General features: G+C 38.6%; 1 long non-coding RNA gene across 1 annotated transcript in view; it reads left to right on the forward strand.

Moving 5' to 3' along the window:
* Positions 1-20842, forward strand: part of LOC112062091 (uncharacterized) — a 50159-nt gene extending 29317 nt beyond the window's left edge. Inside the window, exon 3 of the long non-coding RNA XR_002890553.3 lies at positions 20547-20842. This is a non-coding gene — a long non-coding RNA (uncharacterized lncRNA). The remainder of the gene's footprint in view (positions 1-20546) is intronic.
* Positions 20843-27055: the final 6213 nt, after the last annotated feature.

Consider the following 27055-nt stretch of genomic DNA (forward strand, 5'->3'; position numbering starts at 1 on the left):
AGTAATTGTGGCACACAGGCTTAGTTGCTCCGCGGCATGTGGGATCTTCCCGGACCAGGGATCGAACCCGTGTCCCCTGCATTGGCAGGAGGATTCTTAACCACTGCACCACCAGAGAAGTCCCCCATTCTTCTTTCTTGATTAGTTCTTTTCTTTCTGATTACATCCATCTCAGGCAAATCTAACTTCTGTTACCCCACTGTGAGCACGAGTATGGGTTTCCCATAGACTGTTGTTTTAAGATTCATCAAGTTAACTTCACTCCTGCTTTGGCTGCTCTGAAATTACCCACCTTAAGCAAAATTGAATGTAGGTGCCTTATCTAAAGGTTGAATAAGGCGCCATTGAAAAGTGAGGGCATCTTTTGTTGGCTGGGGAGACTAGACTTTTTTTCTCATATGATTCAGGTATATACCTCTGCCACCAGGTCTCTAGGGAGCTTTCACAGCCATAAGTTATCTGCTTATGCTCTGTGGTCAGCAAGAAGAGAAAACACAAAAAAATTCTAGGCTACTCCATTGGCTTCAAAACTAGGATTTGATGACTTCTGAGGTCTGACCTCACTTGCAGGTTCAGAATCCTAAAGCTGTGGCTTCTACATTCACATCCCATTCAAACAAGTTAAGCAACATTCAAGTCTCTGTTTTTCTAGGTCATTGTGTAAAGGAAAGCACAGAGGGAGAATCATTGCCTACAGTGCAAAACCTTCAACTTCCACTGTGAATAGAGCCAGTGAGACTGAACAGAGAACATCTTCCATTGCTACCTGCTAGGTGTTATAACAAGGGAAGGCAGGGACAGTTACTTTGTATAAATCAGGAATGTTATGGGGATAAGAGGGGTTTATCCTTTTGTTTGTATGGGAAAATTAAAGAATAACAAATATTTTGAGTACATATCAATTACCAGTAATATGCCCTAAATACAGCCCATCATACTTCCCTTGATATTTGAAATAGGCAGCTAGGTTTTATTTTCAGTATCTCCCCTTAGCACAAATGTGTTCCTAGCATTACATCCACACTTCATTACTTGACACTTTATCTTTTTGCTCTTAATAGGTTAGAATTTAACTGTTCCTGTTTCTTTTATTGTAATCCTCCCCCCATTTAAATTTGGAAGAATAAGGAGTATACAGAAGAAATGCATTATTTTAAAATAACAGTAAAGGTCATAACTTTCAGTCAATGAAAAGATCTTTCCTCCCATTCCAAAAGTATAGAAATAAAACACACATAACAAAACAAAAAATTAAATGCAATACATAAATAAGTTCAAAAGCAAGAGAGGGAAATCTCTGGATGCTAAAACTGATGCAGAAACTAAAAGCCATGAGAAGAGGCAAGTGAGAGCCAAGGCAGCTAATGCTTTAGGTGTCTTTTCATAAATCAGAAAATGGACCACCCTCTGAGTAGATTCACCCTCATGGCTGCAGGACTTGGTGAGTGGAGTTCAAGCATGATTTCACCCCAATGCACCACCTTGCCCAGGTGCCCTTGTGTAGGATATAATCTATACAACTGTACCCAGTGGCCCTGACAAGTGGGAACAGAAGCTACATCACTTAGAGGGGTTTTGAAGTTGGAAATAGGCCTTTGGGGCTGAGAGATAGAGTTTAAATTCATCTATGAGGAAAGGACACTAAGTCTTAAGTCATAGAGATCAGGGAGCTAATTGTAAACCAATGCTCATAGCAGCATTATTCACAATGGCTGAAAGGTGGAAGCAACCCAAGTGTCCATTGAGGGATGAATGGATAAACAAAATGTGATATATACATACATAGAATGTAATTCAGCCTTGGAAAGAAAGGAAATTCTGACACATGCTGCAACATGGACGAACCTTGAGGACATTACGCTAAGTGAAATAAGCCAGTCACCAAAACATAATACAGTATGATCCCTTATTTGAGGTACTTAAAATAGTCAAATTCATGGAGACAGAAAGTAAAATGGTCACTTCCAGGGGCTTAGGGGAGAGGAAAATGGGGAGTTATTGTTTAATGGGATGGAATTTCACTTTGGGAAGATAAAAGTTTTAGAGATGGATGGTGGTGGTGGTAGCACAACAATGTGAACATAGTTAATGCCACTGAACTGTACACTTAAAAATGGTTAAGACAGGTCTTCCCTGGTGGTGCAGTGGTTAAGAATCTGCCTGCCAATGCAGGGGACACGGGTTCCAGCCCTGGTCCGGGAAGATTCCACCTGCCGCGGAGCAGCTGAGCCCGTGTGCCACAACTACTGAGCCTGTGCTTTAGAGCCTGCGAGCCACAACTGCTGAGACCACATGCCACAGCTACTGAAGCCTGCGCGCCTAGAATGCTCATAGCAGCATTATTCACAATGGCTGAAAGGTGGAAGCAACCCAAGTGTCCATTGAGGGATGAATGGATAAACAAAATGTGATATATACATACATAGAATGTAATTCAGCCTTGGAAAGAAAGGAAATTCTGACACATGCTGCAACATGGACGAACCTTGAGGACATTACGCTAAGTGAAATAAGCCAGTCACCAAAACATAATACAGTATGATCCCTTATTTGAGGTACTTAAAATAGTCAAATTCATGGAGACAGAAAGTAAAATGGTCACTTCCAGGGGCTTAGGGGAGAGGAAAATGGGGAGTTATTGTTTAATGGGATGGAATTTCACTTTGGGAAGATAAAAGTTTTAGAGATGGATGGTGGTGGTGGTAGCACAACAATGTGAACATAGTTAATGCCACTGAACTGTACACTTAAAAATGGTTAAGACAGGTCTTCCCTGGTGGTGCAGTGGTTAAGAATCTGCCTGCCAATGCAGGGGACACGGGTTCCAGCCCTGGTCCGGGAAGATTCCACCTGCCGCGGAGCAGCTGAGCCCGTGTGCCACAACTACTGAGCCTGTGCTTTAGAGCCTGCGAGCCACAACTGCTGAGACCACATGCCACAGCTACTGAAGCCTGCGCGCCTAGAGCCCATGCTCCGCAACAAGAGAAGCCACCGCAATGAGAAGCCCGCGCACGCAACAAAGAGTAGCCCCCACTCGCCGCACTAGAGAAAACCCGCACGCAGCAATGAAGACCCAATGCAGCCAAAAATAAAAATAAATTAAATAAATTTTTTAAATTAAAAAAAATTAAGATAGTAAAATTTTGTGTATTTTTACCACAATTTTTAAATAAAAACTATTTTAAAATAAATAAATAAATACAAACTTTTAAAATAAGGTCATAATATTAATACAAGAAAAGGAGCTGAAGCCTAAGTCCCTACATAATGCCAGGAGCCAAAAAGGGCTGCCCATGAAGTAAATTTAAAGTACTGTGGACTTCAGTGGAAGTATCAAGGAATCCTGCTATGAGCCTATGCCATGAATCAAAAGAAATCAGAAATCCAGACCTGTGCCATTCATGAGTGTAAGATCTACCTGCAAGTTGTAAGAACCTTAAGTAGAAAAATACATATAAAAAGAGATCCATGGCAGGAGGGATGAATAGCTGGAGCACTATGGCAATGACCTTTTAGATACAATACCACAGGCATGATTCAGGAAAGAAACAATTGATAAGCTAGGTTTCATTAAAATTAAAAACATCTGCTCTGCAAAAGACAATGTCACTATCTCAAATGATATCTGCACTACCATGTTTGTTGAATCATTATTCACAATAGCCAAGACATAGAAACAACCTCTGTCCATCAACAGATGAATGAATAAAGAAGTTGTGATACACACACACACACACACACACACACACACACATATTGGAATATTGTTTAGCCACAAAAAGAGGAAATCCTGCTGTTTGCAACAACATGGGTGGACCATGAGGGCATTATGCTAAGTGAAACAAGTCAGACAGGGAAAGACAAATACTGTAGATCTCACTTATATGTGGAACCTTAAAAAAAAAAAAAGCCAGGTTGCTCTTGCCTTCTGAGACAGACCACATTCTGCCTATGGAATGTGTATCTCTCTCAATAAACCTGCTTTTACTTTACCTGCTCACTCTTGAATTCTTTCTTGTGCCAAGCCAAGGACCCTCACTTGGTGGCCCATCCCAGGAACTTGCCCAAGACCTGGGACATGACCATTCTCTCATGCCCCATTTTCCTGCAACATCTTTACAAAGGAAGAGAAGATAGTCTTCTCTCCCTCCACACTTTTCCTTTGTTTGTAAAAATGTAGCCCACTTAGTTCTTGGGGCAGAGCCCTCTTGCCTGCCCGCTTGTATCCTTCATGAGCATCCTATATTAATAAATCTACTTCTTACCTATCAAAAAAAAAAAAAAAGCCAAACCCATAGAAGCAGAGAATAGAATAGTGGTTGCCAGGGGCTGGAGGATGGGGGAAATAGGGAGATGTTGGTCAAAGGGTACAACTTCCAGTTATAAGATGAGTAAGTTCTGGGGATCTAACATTCAGCAGGGTAACTATAGTTAACCATACTGTATTAATACTTGAAAGTTGCTAAGAGAATAGTAGATCTTAAAAGTTCTCACCACAAAAAAATAAAATTGTAAATATGTGAGGTGATGAATATGTTAACTAATCTTACTGTGGTAATTGTTTCACAATATATACATGTATCAAATTATCACATTGTACACCTTAAACTTACACAATGATATATGTCAATTATATCTCAATAAATGTGGGGAAAAAATAAACACTATGAAGGGCAGGCATTTAGTTTAAAGAAAGAAAAAGGAAGACAATGTCAAGAGTATGAGAAAACAATCCACAGAATGGGGGAAAAATATTTGCAAAAGACATATCTGATAAAGAACTGTTATCCAAAGTATACAAGAAACACTTAAAACTCAACATTAGGAAAATGAACAATCAAAATAAAGAATGAGCGAAAGACCTGAACAGATACCTCACCAAAGAAGAAATACAGATGGCAAGTAAGCATATGAAAACACGCTAAACAAGTTATGTCATTAGGGAATTGCAAATTAAAACTACAATGAGAAAGTACTACACACCTATTAGAATGGGCAAAATCCAAAACACTGACAACACCAAATGCTGACAAGGATATGGAGCAACAGGAATTCTCAGTCACTGCTGTTGGAAATGCAAAAGGGTATAGCCATTTTAGAAGACGGTTTGGCAGTTTTTTACAAAACAAAACATAGTCCTACCATGCAATACAGCAATCACACTCCTTGGTATCTACTCAGAGACGCTGAAAACATGTCCACAAAAAATCTACATGCAGATTTTTATAGCAGCTTTATTCATAGCTGTCAAAATTTGGCATCAACCAAGATGTCCTTCAGTAGGTGAATGGATAAGTAAACTGTAGTACATCTACACAATGGCATATTATTCAGTGCTAGAAAGAAATGAGCTATCAGGCTATGGAAAGACATGGAGAGCCTTAAGTACATATTACAAAGTGGAAGAAACCAATCTGAAAAGGCTACATACTGTGTAATTCAAACCGTATGATAAGGTTTGAAAAGGTAAAACAGTAAAAAAAGATGGAGACAGTAAAAAGATCAGTGGTTACAGGGGTTAGGGAGGAAGGAGGGGTGCATAGGCAGAGCACAGAGGATTTTAGGACAGTGAAACTATTCTGTATGATATTACAATGGTGGATACATTTGCCAAAGCCTATAAAATGTACAACACTGAGAGTGAAACCTAATGTAAGCCATGGTCTTTCTGTGATAATGATGTTGTGGTTCATAGATTGCAACAAATAAACCACATGGTGTAGGATACCAATAGTAGGAGAGGATGTGGGTGGGTGGGGACAGGGGATATATGTGAACTCTCTGTACTTTCCACTATAAATCTAAAATACTTGAAAAAATAAAATGTATTATTTATTTTTTAAAAAAACTACCAGAGAGAAAAAAAGAAAATACCTAAAAGAGAATGTCACCTGAGAGATATTAGACTCCTCGTCAAAACAGTAGATTTCAGAAAGCAGTAGATTAATATCTTCAAAGTACTGAGGAAAAATAATGGTAACGTAATCTATGTAACCTTAATTAATAATGAAGTCAAAATAAAGACTTCTTGAGACATTTAAAGACCAGGGCAATTTACTACCCAGACCCTCATTGAAAGAACTACTAAACTTTCTTATTTGGGAAAAATAAAATTAAAAACATGAAGAAGCTCCCATTGGCCAAATATAGGAGAAAAAGTGAGCATCAAATAGAATACTGACTATTAGATTAAGACACATTAAATATATGAAAATCCCCAAGTTCATAATTTTACAGAATCAAAAAGCAAACAAGAGAAAGCAAGCACACACCATTTGCACATGTTGGTCATTATTGAAAACTAGGTTACAAATGTTTATTTTGAAAATTGGCAATTAAAAATAATTAAGGATTTATCCTGCCTTTCCTGAAGGAGCTATGCCTCAGAATAACCAAATGGTTGATGAGAGAATTTTCTTCACAAAAGAACTTCAGTTAATAAATATAAAGCAAAAATAGAATAAGAAAATCTCCAATTTTCAGCCTAATCAAATAGTTGATACAGGCAAAGCTCATCAGTGGATGAAACCACTAGATAGAAGGTTGATGGAGAACAAGGAAGGGATGAGACTGTCACCATCTGAACCTACTGTCAATCTTAGCATCACTAATAATGATACAATCAGACATGCTAGGCCTCTTGATTTGATACAATATGAAGTCCAGAATATGGCACCAACTCTGAAGTATTTTTGTCAAAAGTATTGAGCCTAACTTTGCCTCCCTTAACCTAGTTTCCAGTGACAGGAATAAGTGATAGAGGAATAAGTTAGATGATCCCATGAGGGAGCAGGCAAATTCAGAATGTGGGACATTGTACAAGACAACTCATCTAATTTATTCTGTAAGTCAATGTCATATTTTAAAAAAAGAAGGAGGACTGTACTAAATCAGTTTTCTCAACTAGAGATGATTTTATCCTCAGGGGGACATTTAACAATGTCTGGAGACATTTTTGATTGTCACAATGTGAGCAGCGGTACTGGGATCTAGGGAGTAGAGGCCAAGGATGCTGCTATACATCTTACAATGCACAGGACAGACCCTACTCCCACCCCTACAAGAATTATCTGGTTCGAAATGTCAATAGTGCCACTGTTGGGCTTCCCTGGTGGCACAGTGGTTGAGAGTCTGCCTGCCAATGCAGGGCACACGGGTTCGTGCCCCGGTCCGGGAAGATCCCACGTGCCGCGGAGCGGCTGGGCCCGTGAGCCATGGCCACTGAGCCTGCGCGTCCGGAGCCTGTGCTCCGCAACGGGAGATGCCACAACAGTGAGAGGCCCGCATACCGCCAAAAAAAAAAAAAAAAAAGAATAGTGCCACTGTTGAGAAAGCCTGTACTAAAGGAGATTGAAAAGACACAACAATCTAATTTAGTGTCTGGGTCTTATTTGGATCCTGGTTTAAACAAACCAAAACCACAAAAAGACATTTTTGAGACACTCAGGGAAATTTGAATATACACTGGGTATTAGATGATACTGAAGAATTATTATTGGCCATGATACTAGTCTTGTGTACTGTATGTAAGAAAATGTCTCTGATTTTTAGATATGCATACCAAAGTATGTAGGGATAAAATGGCATGATGTCTAGGATTTTCTTTAAAATATCTCAGCAAAGAAAAAGAGACAGAATAGATAGGTTACATAAGTGTAACAAAATATTGATAATTCTAGAATCTTGGTGATGGCTTTGTGAGAGTTCCCTGTATCTTTGTGTATATATATATATTTTTAAAATTTTATTTATTTATTTATTGGCTGCGTTGGGTCTTCGTTGCTGCGCGTGGGCTTTCTCTAGTTGAGGTGCGCGTGGGCTTCTCATTGCGGTGGCTTCTCTCGTTGTGGAGCACAGGCTCTAGGCGCGTGGGCTTCAGTAGTTGTGGCACACGGGCTCTAGAGCACAGGCTCAGTAGTTGTGGCGCACGGGCTTAGTTGCTCTGCAGCATGTGGGATCTTCCCAGTCCAGGGCTCGAACCCGTGTACCCTGCATTGGCAGGCGGATTCTTAACCACTGAGCCACCAGGGGAGTCCCTCTTTGTGTATATTTGAACACAAAGGATATTCTTCAGAAAGAAGGAATTTAGCAAGAAACAATGAATGTTATTCATGAAGGAATCCTAGTGGACTGTAAGGACTAACAGGATTCTGGTTCAGACCAGTACAGATCCTCATTCAGCATGATGAACGGCATGGTGGACAAGCACTTTCAACTGCAACTCAGTGAGAAGAAACAAGGCCTCCATGCTCACCAAAAGATACTATATCTGAAAAAGATGTATTATGGTGGGTTCATTCTAGTTCAGAAGCTATGGTTATACAAGAACAAGATTTTTCTTACTTCATTTTTGTAGTAGAGGCTTTTGAGAAATTTGAATACTCTAAAAAATTTCAATATCAGGAAAAACCATTGAGCTAACAAGGAAGGAATCTTCTAGCATGCCTCTTATTTCTCTGTATTTTCAGAGACTGACATTTTTTACATCTCAATTTATTTTGATGACTGTACCTCTCAGAGTATTAAGGACAGATGATTTTCTATTTGTGATTTCCTTTAGCTTGTTATCATGCAAGGTCCAGACACCTAATATGACCTTATTAGTGTGGGTGCAGTGATGGGTGTGTTCCTCATGATTGATGGTGACATTGGTGGAAAGTCAAAGCCACACTTGCACTGACTGAATAGAATCCTACTGTCTGCTGGAAAGTGTCTGTGGAAAAAATCATTCACTTGTATTGCAGAACACAAGTATGGACCATAGCATGAGTGATTTTCACTGGTGTAGTGGGTTGGATAATAGTCCCCAGGATGAGATTTCCAAGTTCTAATCCTGGTACCTGTGAATGTAATTATTGGAGGATGGAGGGAATGAAAAGTACCCACCAAACTGAGATGGTATCTTGAGACCAAAAAAGGAGGGAGGCAGCTCCATATAATCAATGGATCAATTTACGATAGGGTAGCTTACTCATAGAGTGGGATTGGGAGGACAACGATCTGAAGCATTTGCAGCTGCATTCTGCCAAGGGCCTACTGGGACAATTTTACAGTTAACCTAGGGTATGCGGGTATGTGCTTGGAAACAGGAAGTGCATTCCTCAGTCAAGATGACTGAATGAGTAACTGGTCTGATGAGCACCAGGAATACGTCAGCAAAAGTCTTCATCATTGTTTGGGAACTAACGGAGCATAGACGCCACATACTCCTGATGATTATTAAACAATATCTATTAACTACAAAGCCTTTGACAACAGGGAAGTGATTTTTGTACTTCAAAAGAGCTGTCACCTTCTGGATTCTGCAGAAGTTACATTTGCATTCTGACTAACAGCTGGCAATAACAAGAAGTAAAATGAGATTCTTCTGTTTTCTCAGAATTTCATTTAAGGCCATAAAGTTGAAAACAAAGGGTAATAAATACTCCCACATTGGGAAGAAAGATGCTAGATACATCTATGCAGGATTTACGAAAAGATAAAACCCTTATGCACACATAATCTAAATATGAGAAAAAAAAAGTTTATTAGAAAAGGAATTCATAGAATCAAAAGATGTGGAGGTTTTTGTTCTTGGGAACACTCCCTACAGCTGTGCTAAGTGTATGTTGCACAACTGCAGGGGGCACCATTCACCCCTCAGTCATTGGAGATTTGTATAGTATTATACCAAATTTCCAGCAGATGGCAGTAAAGTATCTTGAGGAGTAAGGTACTTTTCCTAATTCACACAAGGTCATATGTGCTAGGAAAGGCACTATTCCTTTTCCTTCTTCTCCTCTACACCCTCCCCCAAGCCAAGTATGTAGAGTTTCAAGACAATCTTCACAGAAGTTGGGATAGCCTGCGACAGGAAAGACTAATATATCAGCCCCTGAATGAATGCTGGCTGAGTTACAGAAACTCTTAGGCCGCACCAAGCTGTTTACTATCAGAGCAGAGCCTGGGAGTCCTGGGAGAATCTGATAAGTGTCCCAGGAGACTTAGGCCTGATGCCTGCTCTCTATCTGGAGAGGGCTGAAGGCAGGAGACTGGTTAGAGCTACCATGACAGCAAAACAAGGGGAAGAGAGTCAGAACTAGTCAAACTGCTCTTCCACCATTCGGCATGGCAAGAATACATGAATTCCCTGGGCCAAATGGACACCTTGGCTACAGGTAGCCAGCTGTGAGCTGTCTGAAAGAAACTTGTCTAAGAGAACTGATCTCTGAGTGACAGCCCCCACCTCACCAAAAAGAGGAGATGTATAACAAGAGGACAGAAAAGGGGAGGGGAGATCACCAAAGGTCACCCAGAGAGAAGATCACCTTTGGCACAGAAAGGTGTGTGGAGATGCACCACAGGTTTGCCAAAGAACCCATAAAGGTGCCCCACAAATATTTGGTCACCTGCTATTACAGAAGGCATTCCTCAGCCAAGAGAAAACTACAAATAGCACCAACCTTTGCCTATTGACCTGGCATCCATTCACCCCTCCCTGCCCTGGAGAAGTCAGAAACTGAAAAAGAGTAGGAGCAAGAAAAGTGAAAAATAAACTATGCCCCACCTCCCCTTCCTCAGTGTGGTTCCCAAGGCACCAATCAAGCCTAAGGAATTACTTCTCACTGTATATCCTTTTGTTCTGTCTGAAGAGAATCTAGGTTTTTATTTGTTAGTCTCCCCCATGCAACTCACATGCATTAGGGAAAGCTAAGCATCCTACGACCAACAACAACCTACTCTCCACCATCCTAGCACTAGTTCTTATACTCTGAAAACTATAAAACATTGTTAAAATAGATTTTAAAAGGTCTAACTAAATGGAAAAACATCTTATGTTCATGGATAGAAGACTTAATATTGTTAAGAGTAAGCAATTCTCCTCAAACTGATCTACAGATGCAACACAATCCCTTTCAAAATCAAAGTTGGGTTTTTTCGCAGCCATTGACAAGCTGATCCTAAATTTCATATAGAAATGTAAGGATCCAGAATCACCAAAACAATCTTTGTTAAAGAACAAAGTTGGACGACTCACATCCTGATTTCAAAACTTGCTACAAATTTACAGTAATCAAGACAGTGTGGTACTGGTAAAAGAATAGACATATAGATCAATGGAATAGACTTGAAAGCCCAGAAATAAACCCTCTTATTTATAGTCAATGATCTGCTATAGGATGACGAGACAATTCATTGAGGAAAGAATAGCCTCTTCAACAAATTGTGCCAGGACAACTGGATATCCACATGCAGAGAATTAAATTGGACCTCTTCCTTACACCATATGCAAAAATTAACTGAAGATGGATCATAGACATAATTACAAGAGTGAAAATGATAAAACTCTTAGAAGAAAATAAAGGAATAAATCTTTATGAGCTCAGATTTGGCAAAGGTTTCTTAGATATGACACCAAAGCACATGTGGCAAAAGAAATAGATAAGTTGGACTTCATAGAGATTAAAAACCTTTGTGTTTCAAAGAATATCATCAAGAAAGTGAAAAGACAACCCACAATATAGGAGAAAATATTTGCAAATCATGTATATGATAAGGAACTTGTATCTAAAATATATAAAGGGACTTCCCTGTTGGTGCAGTGATTAAGAGTCCGCCTGCCAATGCAGGGGACACGGGTTTGAGCCCTGGGTCCAGGAAGATCCCACATGTCGCAGAGCAACTAAGCCCATGCGCCACAACTATTGAGCCTGTTGTGCTCTAGAGCCCATGAGCCACAACTACGGAAGCCCACACGCCTAGAGGCCGTGCTCCGCAACAAGAGAAGCCACCGCAATAAGAAGCCCGCGCACCGTAACCAAGAGTAGCCCCCACTCGCCACAACTAGAGAAAGCCTGAGCACAGCAGCAAAGACCCAATGCAGCCAAAAGTAAATAAATAAATTTATTTTAAAACTGAAATATATAAAGAACTCTTACAACTCAATAAAAAGAAAACCACCCACTTTTAAAATGAGAAAAATCGGATATAAACAGACATTTCTCCAAAGATATTAAAATGGTCAATAAATGCATGAAAAGATGCTCAATATCATTAGGCATCAGGGAAATGCAAATCAAAACCACTTTACAGCCACTATGATGACTATAATAAAAAAGGCTGATGATAATTATTTTTAAGAGTGTGGAGAAATTGGAGCCCTCATATACTGCTGATGGAAATTCTAAGTGGTGCAGACACTTTGGAAAACAGTCTGGAAGTTCCTCAAAAGGTTAAGGCTAGAGTTATCACATGACCCAGAAATTCTACTCCTAGGTATATACCCAAGAGAAATGAAAAATATGTCCACACGAAAACTTGTACACAAATGTTCATAGAATCATTATACATAATGGCCAAAAAGCAGAAACAACCCAAATGTCCATTAACTGATGAACAGATAAATAAAATGTGGCATACCATACAATGGAATATTATTCAACCATAGAAAGGAATTAAGTACTGATATATGCTACAACATGAACGAACCTTGAAAACATTATGCTATGTGAAGGAAGCCAGTTACAAAGGGCCACATATTGTATGATTTCATTTATATGAAATGTCCAGAATAGACAGATCTATAGAGATAGAAAGATTAGTGATTGCCTAGGACTGGAGTCTTAGGGGGAATGGGGAATGACAGTGACAGTTTTTGGAGGTGACAAAAATGCTCTAAAACTTACCGTGGTGATGGTTGCACAACTCTGTAAATATACCACTAGGACACTCAATTGTTTACTTTAAATAGGTGAATTATATCTCCATAACGCTGCCATATATTTATATATATTATTAGGTCTATCCCCAGAGATTGCAATTTTATTGGATTGGGGCATATCAAGATTTTAAAAAACTTTAGGTGATCCAAATGTGCAGCAAATCTTTATAACCACTGAACTGAGCTAATCATGGTTAGTTTTCCAGGGATAGATTTAGGCATGGGCATACGTGCAACTCTGGCCAATAAGATGTAAGAAGTTTGCTTAGGTTTTCTGGAACAGCTTTCAAGGAGTTATAGGAAAATATACATCCTCTTCCTTTGAACATTATGACTGGAATTGCAGCGGCTGTCTTGAAACCATGAAAGGAGTTAGTCTACAGACAAAGCTGACAAACTAAGGTTGGCAAAGAAGAAATACATGAAAAGAATCTGGGACTTCAGTTACTTAATTAAGCCACTGAATTAAGCAACCCTTAAATCAACTGGATTCTGGAACTCCTTATTTTTCACATTTCTTTGAGTTGGATTTTCTGTTGCTTCCAGACCAAAGTATCCTCACATACTGAGGAATATTTAAGGGGGAAGTGAAGAAGACCAGCCTTCGAAAGAGAATGAGAAGGAATGAACAGAGAAGCAGGGAGAAAACCAGAAGAGTGTAGTATCATGAAAGCCAAATACAAAGAATAGTTTAAGAAGGAAGGAATAGTCAACAGTGTAAAATGTTTCAAAGCAGTTAGGACAGGGTTGAGAGTACAGTGAAATCCAATTCATTTTGGCTTCTATCCAGCTGCAACAGTACACTGGCATAGTTGACCTCCACATATAGACCTGCACCACCCATTACAGTCTCTAGAAGCCATGAGTGTCTCTTTAAGTTTAAATTAATTAGAATTAAATAAAAATTAAAATTCACATACTCAGTAACTTTAGCCAGGATTTCAGTTGCTCAACAGCCACAGTATTGGGCAGATATAAAATATTTCTGTCATCACAAAAAATTTTCTTGGACAGCATTGATCTAAACAATGTGGAGCCTTTGACTCTCAGCCGTTTTGAATCCCAAGGTCAATTTTGTTATTCCTTCTGTTCACCTTTCTCTCCCCAAAGCTGAATCTTTGGAGAGTAACCATTGTACTATCCACCTTATTTTTCAGAGATAAACGTAATTATTCATTCTTTCTTTCTGTGCCAGATAGGTTTTATTTGTCCTTCAGATACACCCTCCACTCTTTATCACCCTGGTCTGTACCCCAGGAGGCAGATCAACAGCTTCCTTCCTTCTAATTTCTGGTTGGTTTTGGCCAATGGGAAGCACCCACAGGTCAGAGGGAAGAGGGAGAGAGACATCAGGATATTTATGCCCTGGCCCACTCCCTGAAGGATTGTGATGCATCAGCTATGTCCTTCCATCTCAAATCTCAGCCTCGGGCTTCCCTGGTGGGGCAGTGGTTGAGAATCTGCCTGCCAGTGCAGGGGACACGGGTTCGAGCCCTGGTCTGGGAAGATCCCACATGCCGCGGAGCAACTGGGCCCGTGAGCCACAACTACTGAGCCTGCGCATCTGGAGCCTGTGCTCTGCAACAAGAGAGGCCGCGATAGTGAGAGGCCTGCGAACCGTGATGAAGAGTGGCCCCCGCTTGCCACAACTAGAGAAGGCCCTCGCACAGAAACGAAGACCCAACACAGCCATAAATAAAAAATAAATAAATAAAAATAAAATCTCAGCCTCAATCAAGTGGCCCTCTCCATATATCCCTCTATCTCTAGCATCCATCTAGCTCCAGATCCTCTCTCACTCACCACTTTAAGCCTTCGAGTGGTACAGGGAGTCCTGCTGTTATCAATCATAGGGTACTACACTCTCCCTTGTGATTTTCCTGTCATATGCCCACACCTTTTAAAATAGTCCCTTTGGGGCTTCCCTGGTGGTGCAGTGGTTGAGAGTCCGCCTGCCGATGCAGGGGACATGGGTTCGTGCCCCAGTGCGGGAAGATCCCACATGCCGCGGAGCGGCTAGCCTGTGAGCCATGGCTGCTGAGCCTGCGTGTCCGGAGCCTGTGCTCCACAACGGGAGAGGCCACAACAGTGAGAGGCCCGCGTACCGCAAAAAAAAAAAAAAAAAAAAAAAGTCCCTTTATTAAACTCTCCTCCAATTATTATAACTTGAGTGTACAATGGGACCCTAACTAACAGACTTTCTTATATTCATTTATTCTCCAAGAAGATGGACCTGTACGTAGGATGACCAACCCTTTCAGTTTGCCCAGTATTGAGTACTTTCTCAATACAAGGGATTTTCAGTGCTAAAATCAGGACAGTCCCAATAAAACTGAGATGGTTAATTACCCTACTTGTATTTGTCTTTTAATATGATATTTAACCACATGCTAGTATTTAAAATTCCTGGGTACAGATAATTATCACTCCTTTATTGAACTACCTGTTTAATTTTTGCTCCTCTCTATCTATCCTGATTTTATCTTGGGAGCTATTGGTTTCTGTCAGATTTTTTTCCATCTATTTATATTCAGTGCCTTTGTTCCTTGGTGTTTTGTGCCTTCATACCCCAGTGGTATCTCTTTTCCAATGTGAGAAGAAGTCATACACAGTAACTGTTTGGTGATATAAACCATGTAACATTTTAAGATGTTTTCTTAAGTCTATAATGTTTATGGAAGTAAAATCTAGGTCATTTTCTTGCTACCTCCCTTCTTGGGATCAGTGAGTGACCATTCATCCAGGGTGATCAGTGTCTAAAAGTTGCCTGATTATTTCTGGTGTAGATAAAGAGAATAACAAACTTGCTTTAAGGGTCACCATAAGTATAAAGTGACTTCAGCCTTCTCAACCTGTATCCTCCAGGGTGTTGGCTCCTAGTTAAAAGATGAATATCCTCTAAATGGATGCCATGTTTTCTAGGGCCTATTCTGAGGTTCTGGATTTGACCGCAGGGTCTGAGACTCCAGAACTATAAGCAGGAGCTGAACTGGGATGCATTACTGTTTAGCCCTGAAGGTGAACATAGGGTTAAGGACTTGTGGAGGCCCTGGGAATGACAAGTGCCCCCTTTCCTGGAAAGATTGCACAACAACCTCCCTGACTCTTCCTGACACTACTGGCTATTGTCTACTCCAAGGATCAAGTCACACTACTTTATGGAATTTCCCTTAGGAAGAAAATCTTGATTTTCCACTCTGTGATACTTCCTTTTTATTTTATTTTATTTTTCCCCATTCCCAAAATAGAGGCTTTTTGTTTCCTGTCTCTTCTGTTTGCTGACAGCTGAACCTTCTACCTATCAGGCCAGTTGATCAACCAACATCTATGTATGTGGTCCTATGCTGGAAGGATGTCTAAAAATTCAAGGAGTTGGAAACCCTTCTGATGGGGCAAACTCGTAGGGAAGGAGGAAGAAATTACTTCCCAGAGACTTAGTAAAGCTTAACTCACAATTCAGGCTGCCCTCCCACTCCATGGTTCTTAACCCTGATTGCATATTAAAATCACCTGAGGAGCTTTCCACTTCCAGGCAAGTGAGTCAGACTATTTAGGGTTTGAGGCCCCCAAGGTGGTTATTTTTTAAAGCTCTGCAGTGATTCCAATGTGCAGACAGGGTTAATAATCCCAGCCTTACATATAAGAATATAATAAGTTCATATGTATACTACAACTGTCTCTACTGCATAAGCAGAAATCATCGATCAACCTAAGAAACACATGGAGAGACTTTCATTCTCTTTGTTTCTCATCATTTAAAAAAACTCCCCAAACCAACACTGCTCAGCATGACACCAGCTGACTGATGCAGCACATTCCTGACAACCATATCCTGAGGTCCCTGTGAATCACTACACAGGTTTTTTCACTTAGTCCTATTTTCTTCCCACATGCGGGTAGCTGTCTACGTTGTAATAATAAGCAGAGGATTTAGGAGACAGAAGATGTGGCTTCTAAGCTCACTCTGCCCCTAACTAGTTGTGAGGCATGAAGCAAGACATTTAATATTTCTGAGACTTTATAAAATGGGATGATTTAACTGTCTGGCCTATCTACTTCACAGACTTGTATGAAGATCAAATGAAATGTCAAAGCGATTGTAAATCATAAATTGCCATGTCAAGATAACAACATGACTGTGTACTTCAGAGCCCCTGGGACAGAGTAGAGTCCTTCCTCCCCTTATTTTCTCTAGGCAGCTCCCTATGAAGTTTTCCTTTAGTCTCAAGGGAAAGCATGTAGAAAAAGAGGTGGAGAAAGAGAGTCATATATATATATACACACACACACATACAAGGGTGTGTTTTTGCAATGTTTACAAAGGAATACCATGTACCCATTGCAAAAATAAGATAACTATGACACACATAGAATGGTGTTAATGATACATTGTTAGGTGAATAAACTAAGTTGCAGCACAGTATGAAGGGTATGATCTCATCTAAAAATTATATAAGAATATGTTTGTTAGTGCATGAACGATGTCTAGAAGGATACATTCCAATCAGTTAACACCAGGATTGACTGGGGAGACTTTTATTTTTCCTTTGTAAATTTCCGTAATATTTGAATAGTTTTATGATAAGCATATATCATTTCCATAATGTTAAAATACATACTAAAGTGCAAATCAAGGGAAAAAAGAGGTGGTCAGTGTATTACAGCCTGAGGTTAGTAAAGAGTCAGAGAAAATTTAATTGTCTTAAAGTCGTTCTGATGCCTGCACCCAGACAAAGCATGCACCAAAGGGAGGAATAAAAATGTTTAGTTCTCACAGTCTATTATCAACAACCTTAAGATTTCACAGAGAAGATGAGAGGTGGCAGAAGGCTGAAAATGGTCAAGGATTCTGCTTTCCAGAAAGGAGTAAAGAATAGCTTCTGGAAATTGCAAACCACAAAGCTAGAGACTGATCAGTAAAAGTCTAGAATGGATTATTAAACATTTGGTTTGTGAACATTTAAAAAGGCACGTGGTGATTATCAGCAGCCTACATGGCTTCACTAAGAACAAACCATGACAAAATAATCTATTTTCTTTTTGGTAGGCTAACTAGATTAGTAGCTCAGGGGAATATCACAGACTTAGGGTATTTTGATTTCAGCAAAACTTTTCACAAAGTTTCTCACAAAATCATTTTGGAAAATTTATGAAATGCAGATTATTAAGTGATTCATAGTTAAATATCATAGTCATATATCTGGACATATGTATCCAATAGAGTGCTAGTCTTTAGCCCTGTTCTCTTTCATATTTTTATCAACAACCTAGATATAGACATTGAAGGCAGCCTTGCCAAGTTCTCAGATGACACAAAGATGGAAGGACTAGCCACTAGCTAAAGCACAGAATCTATATTCAACATAGTCTTAGTTTGCAATATCAAGCTGAAATGAGCAAAGGAATTAATGGGTTATAGGATGAGAAATTTCAGTTCCACATAAGAGAGACTTCTTAATTACAGTTGCCCAACGATGAATTAGGCAATAGGTTCTCAGTCAAAAAAATTGGGGAGAGAGTAGAAGATTGGTCCATCAAATGTCCCTGCAAATGCAAAATTATTTTTATTCCAACTAGAAAATTAATAACTAAGTATTAATGGATTTCAAAGATAGTGGAAAACAATATAGAGCATAATATTTGTTTTCATAGAGAAAACAAATCCTGAGCAGAACCTTGAAGAATCAGTAAATGGATATAGATGCATGAAAGAGAATAGGTCATTTCAGGATGTCATAAAGCATGAAAGCAGGACTAACATGGCATTTTCCAGTATCAGGAAGTGACTGACCTGGCTAAGGATTTGGTGAGTAAGACAAAATAGGCTGAGGTGGGATCATGGAGAATATGAAACCAGGAAGGAAGTTTATATACTTTATATAATAGAGAAGGGATCAGTCAGGTTCTGCCTGCAAGTGTCAGAATCCAACTCTTGCAAACTTCAAGAGAGGAGTTCATAGGAAAAATACCAGGAGTTCCCAGAATCAATGGGAAAGCTAGAAAACCAGGTTTGGAAACATTAGAAAGCAAGATGGCCTCCAAGGGCTAAAATGCAGGAAACAAAACAGTGGTCTTAAAGCAGGCCGAGCACCATGCTAGTGTGAATGAATACCCAACCATGTTTGATCTCTTTATCACACTGCTAATGATTCAAATAGAGGGATAGACTGGTCCAAAGCCCTAGCTTGGGTCACATTCCCTTCTCATAGCTGAAGATGAGTACGAGATTAACAGTTTTTCCAAACTATATCCAATGGGAAGAGATAATTCCCCAAAGGGAGTTGAGGTGTAAAAGAAATAAATGCTGAGCAGCCTAAAGACAATGAAACCTCATTATTGGCACCACTGGAAGTTTTGAGCAAGGTAGCAATGTGATGAAAATAGTGCTACAGAGAGATTTGGCAATTTGCAAATGGACCAGAGGAATGAAAATCTAAAGGTGGTGGGTGGAGGGTGAATAGGTAGAGCACAGAGGATTTTTAAGCCAGTGAAAATACTCTTGCATAATACTATAATAATGAATACATGTCATTATGCACTCACCCAAATGTATAAAATGTACACCACTGAGTGAATCCTAATATAAACTATGGACTTTAAGTGATTATGATGTGTCATTATAGGTTCATCAATTATAAAAAACATACCACTCTGGTAGGGGATATTGATAATGGGGGAGGCTATGTATATGTGGAATCAGAGGGTATATGGGAAATCTCTGTATCTTCCTCTCAATTTTGCTGTGAACCTAAAACTACTCTTAAAAAATCATCTTTAAAAAAATCTAATGACTGTTGGTGAGTTCTCCAGGTTTAGAGGGTGGCAATGAGAATAAGATAGCAATGATGTTCCAAGTAAAAGCAGTAAGTCTTGATAACTGACTAGATATTAAGGAAAAGGAGAGGAGAGAGTCAAAGATGACTATAAATGTTCCTGTTAGAGACTGAAGGAATGATGGTGGTAGAAGCAAGAAATCTTAGAAAGAGCAGTATCTAGGTTGGAGGTGAAGATAATGCTCATGGCGCTGAGTTTAGCTGATGGTGAAAATGTGCAGTAGGAAGTGAGAAGACTAGGTAGTACAAGAGGATTTGGTTGGAGATATAGATGTAGGAGGATTTGGCATAGAGAAGACAACTGAAGTCAGATCAGGCTCTCTTAGAGAATAAAATGGTGAGCAGAAATGGTGAAAACTCTCCTCCAAACTGTAAGAAAAAAAGAGAACCCCCCAAAAAAGGAATCAGTAGAAGAGGTTTTGGGAATTTAGAGTGAGAACTTTTGTATTGTGAACTTTTTACCGTGAACAGTATTACATTTTTCCATTTTTATTCCTGATCCCAGTTTCTCCCCCTACCCCAGACATCCACTCTAATCATATTTCCTTAAATATGTATATATTCCTGTAAAATATGTGGGGTTTTTTGGAATTGTGTGTTTGAATGTAAATAAATGGTATTATGTTGTAGAACTCATCGTGTTATTTTTTTCTCTCACCACGTTATGTTGCTATAAGCACAAAAATTGACATGTAATAGTGTAAAATTACACACCAAATTTCAGACTCATACAAAAACAATGTAAAATATCTCATTAATAATTTTGTGTTGATTATATGTTGAAATGAAAGTATTTTAGATAAACTGTGTTAGACAAAATATATTGTTAAAATTAATTTTACCTGTTCATTTCTACTTTTCATAATGTGGCTGTTAGAAAAATTAAAATTACGTAAGTGGCTCACATTCGTGGCTCATATTATATTACTATTGGACGTGCTATTCTAGATATTAATTCTTACTTGCTTTTAAACATTGAAAATATTGTCTCTCACTCTGTCCTCCATCTTAAGTTTGTTTATAGTTTGTTTCAAGAAATCCATCCATTTTTCGGGCTTCCCTGGTGGCACAGTGGTTGAGAATCTGCCTGCCAATGCAGGGGACACGGGTTTGAGCCCTGGTCTGGGAAGATCCCACATGCCGCGGAGCAACTAGGCCCGTGAGCCACAACTACTGAGCCTGCGTGTCTGGAGCCTGTGCTCCGCAACAAGAGAGGCCGCGATAGTGAGAGGCCCGCGCACCGCGATCAAGAGTGGCCCCCGCTTGCCGCAACTAGAGAAAGCCCTCACACAGAAACGAAGACCCAACACAGCCAAAAATAAAAAAAAAAATAAATAAATATTAAAAAAAAAAAGAAAGAAATCCATCAATTTTTCACCTACCACATTATACAACTCTGGGAGAGGAATTCACATGAAGATCTGTGTACATGGTCCCCCTGGAGTTGTGCAGTGAATAATATATACAGCCATACATAGCCCCGATTTTTTGCCTTGTGGATTGCACTTGGTGTATTTGTTTAAAAAGTCCTTCCCCACAACTAGATCACAATGATATTTTCCTCGTATTATTTTTATAATTAAAAAAGAAAAACAAGATGGTGTTGTGTCATGAAGAAGCCATAAAGAGAGAGTGTTTATGATGCCAAAAATGTAGATTTTAGCCAAAAAAGATGACTATAGTGTAAATTTATATTAGATTTTATAATTTGACAGCAATGTTATCTATCTAATTATGTTTTAGATAAGGAAATGTTAAAATTTGCATTACAAAGGGCACGTTAACAGATGGTGAGGAAGGCAGACCACAATCATGCTGAATGACAGGCTGATTCCAGTTTTTAGTCTAAATATCTACTGAAGTTAATTCTCACAATAGGTAGATGACCTTGATATGGATCGTAAAAAACTGGCAGTAATTGTGAAGATCATAAAATAATGTTTGGATTTATACTTATATCATTCTGAAATATTATTTTTGGCACATCACTTGCTTATCTGGAAAGTCAACAGGTCTCCATTCCCTATCAGATCAAATCCAACTGCTCAAGTCTGTCAGTAGAGAAACCTGTAAACTGACTTCATTCATTTTCCCACTTCTCATCTCCCCAGCAGATTGTATATTCCATATATATAGGTACCATGTCTTACACTCATACTTCCTCATCAACATCCTGGGAAATGTCATGATTAAAAACTGCAGCACCAGGCAAATAGGACACTATGTTTCTTAAGTCAACTAAAATTTACTAAACTATTTGAATAAATGCTCCATGCCTCACATGAAATGGCTAAAATTCATTTGTGCAACTCTTTTCACCTTGAATTAACTCACGTGACCTCATACAAAGAAAAATACTAATGGCAGAAGCAAGTAGAAAATAACATGTTCAAAATGAGATATCAAATGGTAACGTATTTAAAAGTTGAGGTCAGCCTCAGAACTGCTAATATGCCCGTTACAACCACAGAAATATAGGTTTACAGTAATAAGTATTGTAGTCTTCTTCAAACCCTTTAATTCAAGAAAGAAGTTGAAAGGTTACAAAAATTCAAAGGATAGACTCACCTCAGACCAAGTTTAGGATGCTTAAAGATTGATGTCATTTATTCTTGATTAATACTGGGGATTCCATCTCACTTTAGGTATTAACACTTACTGGAATTTATAACAGTTAAATCCAAATTGAAAGATGACGCTTCTTTTTTTCTCAGCCCCTAGCTATAGGCTTAATTATGACTGTTGAATGTACAATTTTCATTTTTAAGAGTTTGTGATTCTTGTGGTACAAGTCTGGGCATTATGTTAAGAAAATCAAATGTTTTTGATCCATCTGATGACAGCTATAACTTCAGTGTCTACTGGAAAAATTTGCAGAAGCAAGAATTTTTCTTTCAACATTATATTTGACATTGAATAGAAATGTATTTCCCAAGGCAAAATTGAAAGATACACACTTTTAAAAATTCAGTTGTGATTTTTCCCAAGTTCAGTGCTTCTCCAGGTCCACTCCTCCTTCTGTATTCATTCTTCTTGCTGAAGTACATTCTTTGGTAGTTCTTTCATCAAGTGCCTATGGATAATAAACTCTCTTAGTATTTGTATATATGAAAAAGTCTGTTCAATAACAGATATCTGGGTATTAATTTGTTTTTTAAATCCAGCTCAAACATCAATGTGCTCTTTTCAAACTTTTATTTTTTGCCTCAGAGTTTCTCTTCAGCTAGAATTACATGGTGTCCCATGAGTACCAGGGTAATGGAAGCCTCCCTATGGGATAGTTTCACTTTTACTTATGCCTGAGTACTATGGTTTTCACACATTTTTATGTTTGTTTCTTGATTTGGGCAGTCCAAATTTAGGGTAACTCTCACTCTGAGTAGTCCCTGAGGTCTCCATCACTTGCATGTCATCCTGTTTTCATCCATGGCTAGTTGGCTCACATTTGCAAGAACTTTGGGCCTTGGGCTTTCCTGGTCCCCATTCTTGGACAGTGTAGTAATTTCACAGCTCCTTGCAGGTGCAGGACCAGCAGCCTCAGATTCCATGCCTAGATTTGTCCAACCCAAAGGCATAGGTCAGTTTGGTTCCTTCTACAGGCACCAAAGTGTCAACTCCTTCTCCCCTCTATGTCTATAGGTTTCTGGAGAATTTTTTTTTCCCAATTTTGAACTTGGGTATAAATTTTTTAAAATTATTTTTTAATCTAGCATTTCTGTATGTTGAATGCGGTAAAACGATTCTACTCAGTTCACCATCTTGGCTGAATCCCTCCACAGTACCTCTTTTACTTTGGTACAGATTATCTTGAGAAACCAGAGAGTGGATCCAAAAGCAGGTATTAACTGGTGCTTTCTGTCTGTTTGCCCTTCCTTGTTGGAAGTTCTTAGTTATCAAAACCATCAAAAGAAAATCAGAAGAGTTTTTCTTTATTCAGAGCAGGTAATTTCAGGACCACAATGAAATCTGAAGACATCCTATTAAAAGTGACAGCTGTATGATAGAAGAAGTATATGAAAGCATTGGTTTGGCAATTATACATGAGTTCAAGTGGAAAATCAATCTGGGGACCCCAAAATTTTTGAGATCAGTCATTTCATTTTGATTATTCCTGTTAGTTAAGACCAAAAGGAAAGAGAATAAAAGCCAATCCTCACATCAAAATTAATGCAATGAATAGTGGTCTTTTGTTGAAGCACTGATGATGAGATCATGTCTAGTCCAAGCAGAAGCCTGTCAGTCTCACATTGTGGTCTATATTTAATCAAGTCTTTGTTTTCAAATGCACAAATACTAGAATTCAATCTAAGATCTACACATTGCTGACTCAAATGTCATCAGCTTGCAGCTTTGAAGTTGTGTCTGCTGGTCCATAGGACATGTGGACTAGGGGGTCTGCACAAAGTTCATCAAAATTTTCTCAGCAATATTGGATATAAATCAAAGAAATACAAACTAAGAAAGTTTTGAGGTACAATTGTATACCTATAAAATTAGCATAAATACAAAATCAATACCTAAGACTGTATTCAAATCTTGCTGATAAATTCCTACAATAGTTTTGGAAAGTAAAATGGCAACATAGGTAGCAAAAACCATAATGTTTATTTCTTGAAACCATTAAGACCACATCTGGGAGTTTATACTATGGAAATAATTTAACCGAAGATTAAAATTATATGCATGAAGCTGTTTATATAGAAGAGTGAAAAAGTAGGAACAAATTATAAGTTATACTCTTTTAAGTTTCAAGCCATGTTAAATAATGGTGATTTATTGAAAGATAATAGCATGGCTTATAGGAACATCACAGTTCCAGAACTGGAAAGTCTTAAAGTATAAGACATTAAGTTGTACTGTCATCATCAAACAATGTTAACCTCTCAGTCCCAACTCTGGTACTCTGCTTTTAAGGAGATTTGAATACTCTTTAACTTTACTTCTACTATTCCTATTACTACCAAACTATTTCTCTTATATCTCAAGTTCAAATGCCCTCAAAAAGAGTATCTGTTTGTTTTTGACATTTGCTATGTGATATTGGGTGTGAGGGGGGGGTCTTTGTTCAGCAGAGCTCTTATACAAGACCACATTGTAGATCTCTGACCAGGAGCCAATGTCCACAGCCCTAGTCCAGTTAATAGCAGCAAGGATAGCAAGGTTGTATGATATGCTTTTTTTTCTTTAATCTTGAGGTTACACTATTTTTGCAACCTGAAAAGCCAAAATTAAAGTTTCTTAATGAACATTACTTAGTTTTACACTTAATACAATTTGCCTTTAATTGTCCATTTTTAAAATGCAATAAAAACATGACCATACTCTGTTCAGCATGATTCATATTTGCAGAGTGACTTCTGAAATTAGAAAAGGTCATAGCCCAGCAGGGAGAGATTTCATTATGTAACAATTACTGAGATTCTATAATAAGAAAATATGGTGTATTTATTTCTCATTTCATAGGTCTTAATCTCTTCCTGATACAAATTCTCAAACTGTAGCTATAGGAAAAGACAAACACTTGTCAGGTAGGAAGAAAGGCTGTCAAGAGAGATTTACCTGTTTTGTATCAGAGCAAAACATGTCTAGAAAAGAGTTGCTCATGTTATGCATGGGCAAGATGAAAGAAAACACATAGCAACTATGCAAATATACTCATAAAACAAAACAAAACAAAAAAACAACCCAGTAACAAGGAAAGGAACATGGCACACCAAATGCAGTCTGGAAAACAACACAAAGTATAGAAAAAATGTAAAAGTTCTTTCTGCTGGCATGTTTATGATAAAATAAGAACTTATAAAATGAAAAAACAAAATGAGATTTGTAAAAGAGAGAACATAGAATTTAGGAAACAAATTAAGACTGTATTAGTCAGGATCCAATCAGGAGCCAGAAACCATACTAGCTATTTTAACCAAGGGAGTTGAAGAATTGTTAACTAAGTACTGAAGAATTGAAAGGGAAAAAAAGAACAATAAGATTATAGATAAATAAAGATATATAGATATAGATATATTGCAACTTTGAGGAGGGGCCCCAATGAACTGAGTACCAGGCTTCTGAGAAGGAAGTGTTGCTTAGCTGGTTCTGGGGTCTCTTAGAAGAGGAGCTCAATAGAACTGTGACCCAGACCTGTTAGGAAGAGGTGCTGACCAGCTGGTGCTGAGGTCTTTGAGGGGCTGCGATGAGGCTGGTTCTACAAGTGTTAAACAAACAGTGACTGTAAATTGGACTTTGTAACTGACTATGCTTCTCCTGGATCAAAGCAACACTGCCCTAGTGAAGAAGTGAGGCTGAGGTGCCACTGAAAAGAGCAGGAAAACAAGAAAGGAGGAAATCCCTCCTCCCTCCTCCAGCTTGTAAGTCTCTCTCTGACACTTCCTATTAGAAGCACCTAACAGAGGGAAACTGGCAAAGTAAAAATGTGGTTTGCATGGTCCCAGCTCCAGCATCAGAAACCAGGAGAAATGAAGGGTGGGTATGGAGGTGAGAGATGATATTTATAAACTGGCACAAGGGCCAAAACAATATCATTACAGAATTAATAAATAAATTTGGAACAGCAAGAAACAGATCTAAGGACAGGGTCAAGGTTTATTTTGCTCATCACTCTATACCCAGTGCTTACCACAGTGCTTGGCCCATAGCAGAAGCCCAATAAATGTTGAAAGAATGAATGAATGAATGAATGCTCACTGCTACCCATAACCCAACTCACATGGGTTTTGTTAAGGCACAATTGATTCTAACACTAAATTGTTTGAACTGATTTTCTACTGTTTTCCTTGAGAATCGCTTCTCCTATCATGGTGGTGGACATTATGGCCAGCAGAATAGCCATCAGTTATAGCCTGACCCCGAATAGCCAAAATAGACCAGAAACTTAGAACCATCGGCCTCTGTACTAAGGGAGATATGGAAAAAAATGAAATGCACAGTCTCTGACAATAACCTGTGAAGTGCTCACATTCTACATTGTCAGCCATGAATCTTATTGATCTTATAGAATGTATTTCAAAATTTTTTCGGTGGTGTTCTTAACCTTAATTGTATTAAAATATAGTACTCTTTTTTTTTTCCTGCTATGTGATTTGCATCATTTATTACTATCAATGGTACCTCCTTCTTATTCTGTGTAACATTAGCGTATCTTCCAGGAGAACAAATAAGCAATCAAGGGCTTCTTTCATGGATTTTTTTAATGTGTGTTTTTAGTGTGGGAGGTTTTTGTATCATTTCAATGTATTCCTTGTGTTCAGGTTCAAGACTGAATGAACTTCATTAGAGTATATAAACTGTCACAGTTAAGGCAGTGCTTCATTGTTTTATAATGATAACTTTTCACAGTACAGAATCTATTGAGTGCTGGGATCTGCTTCTCACCTGTTCAGAAGGATACCAAATCAGAAGTCATAGTTTTCATACTTTACTGTTTCTTCACCTTCCTGGAATTCACATAATCCTGTTGACTTTGCACTTGAAACAAACAAATATAAATCAATCTTATTGATATTTTTTA

Source organism: Physeter macrocephalus, chromosome 11 (assembly GCF_002837175.3).
Source record: "Physeter macrocephalus isolate SW-GA chromosome 11, ASM283717v5, whole genome shotgun sequence".
Classification (NCBI taxonomy): domain Eukaryota; kingdom Metazoa; phylum Chordata; class Mammalia; order Artiodactyla; family Physeteridae; genus Physeter; species Physeter macrocephalus.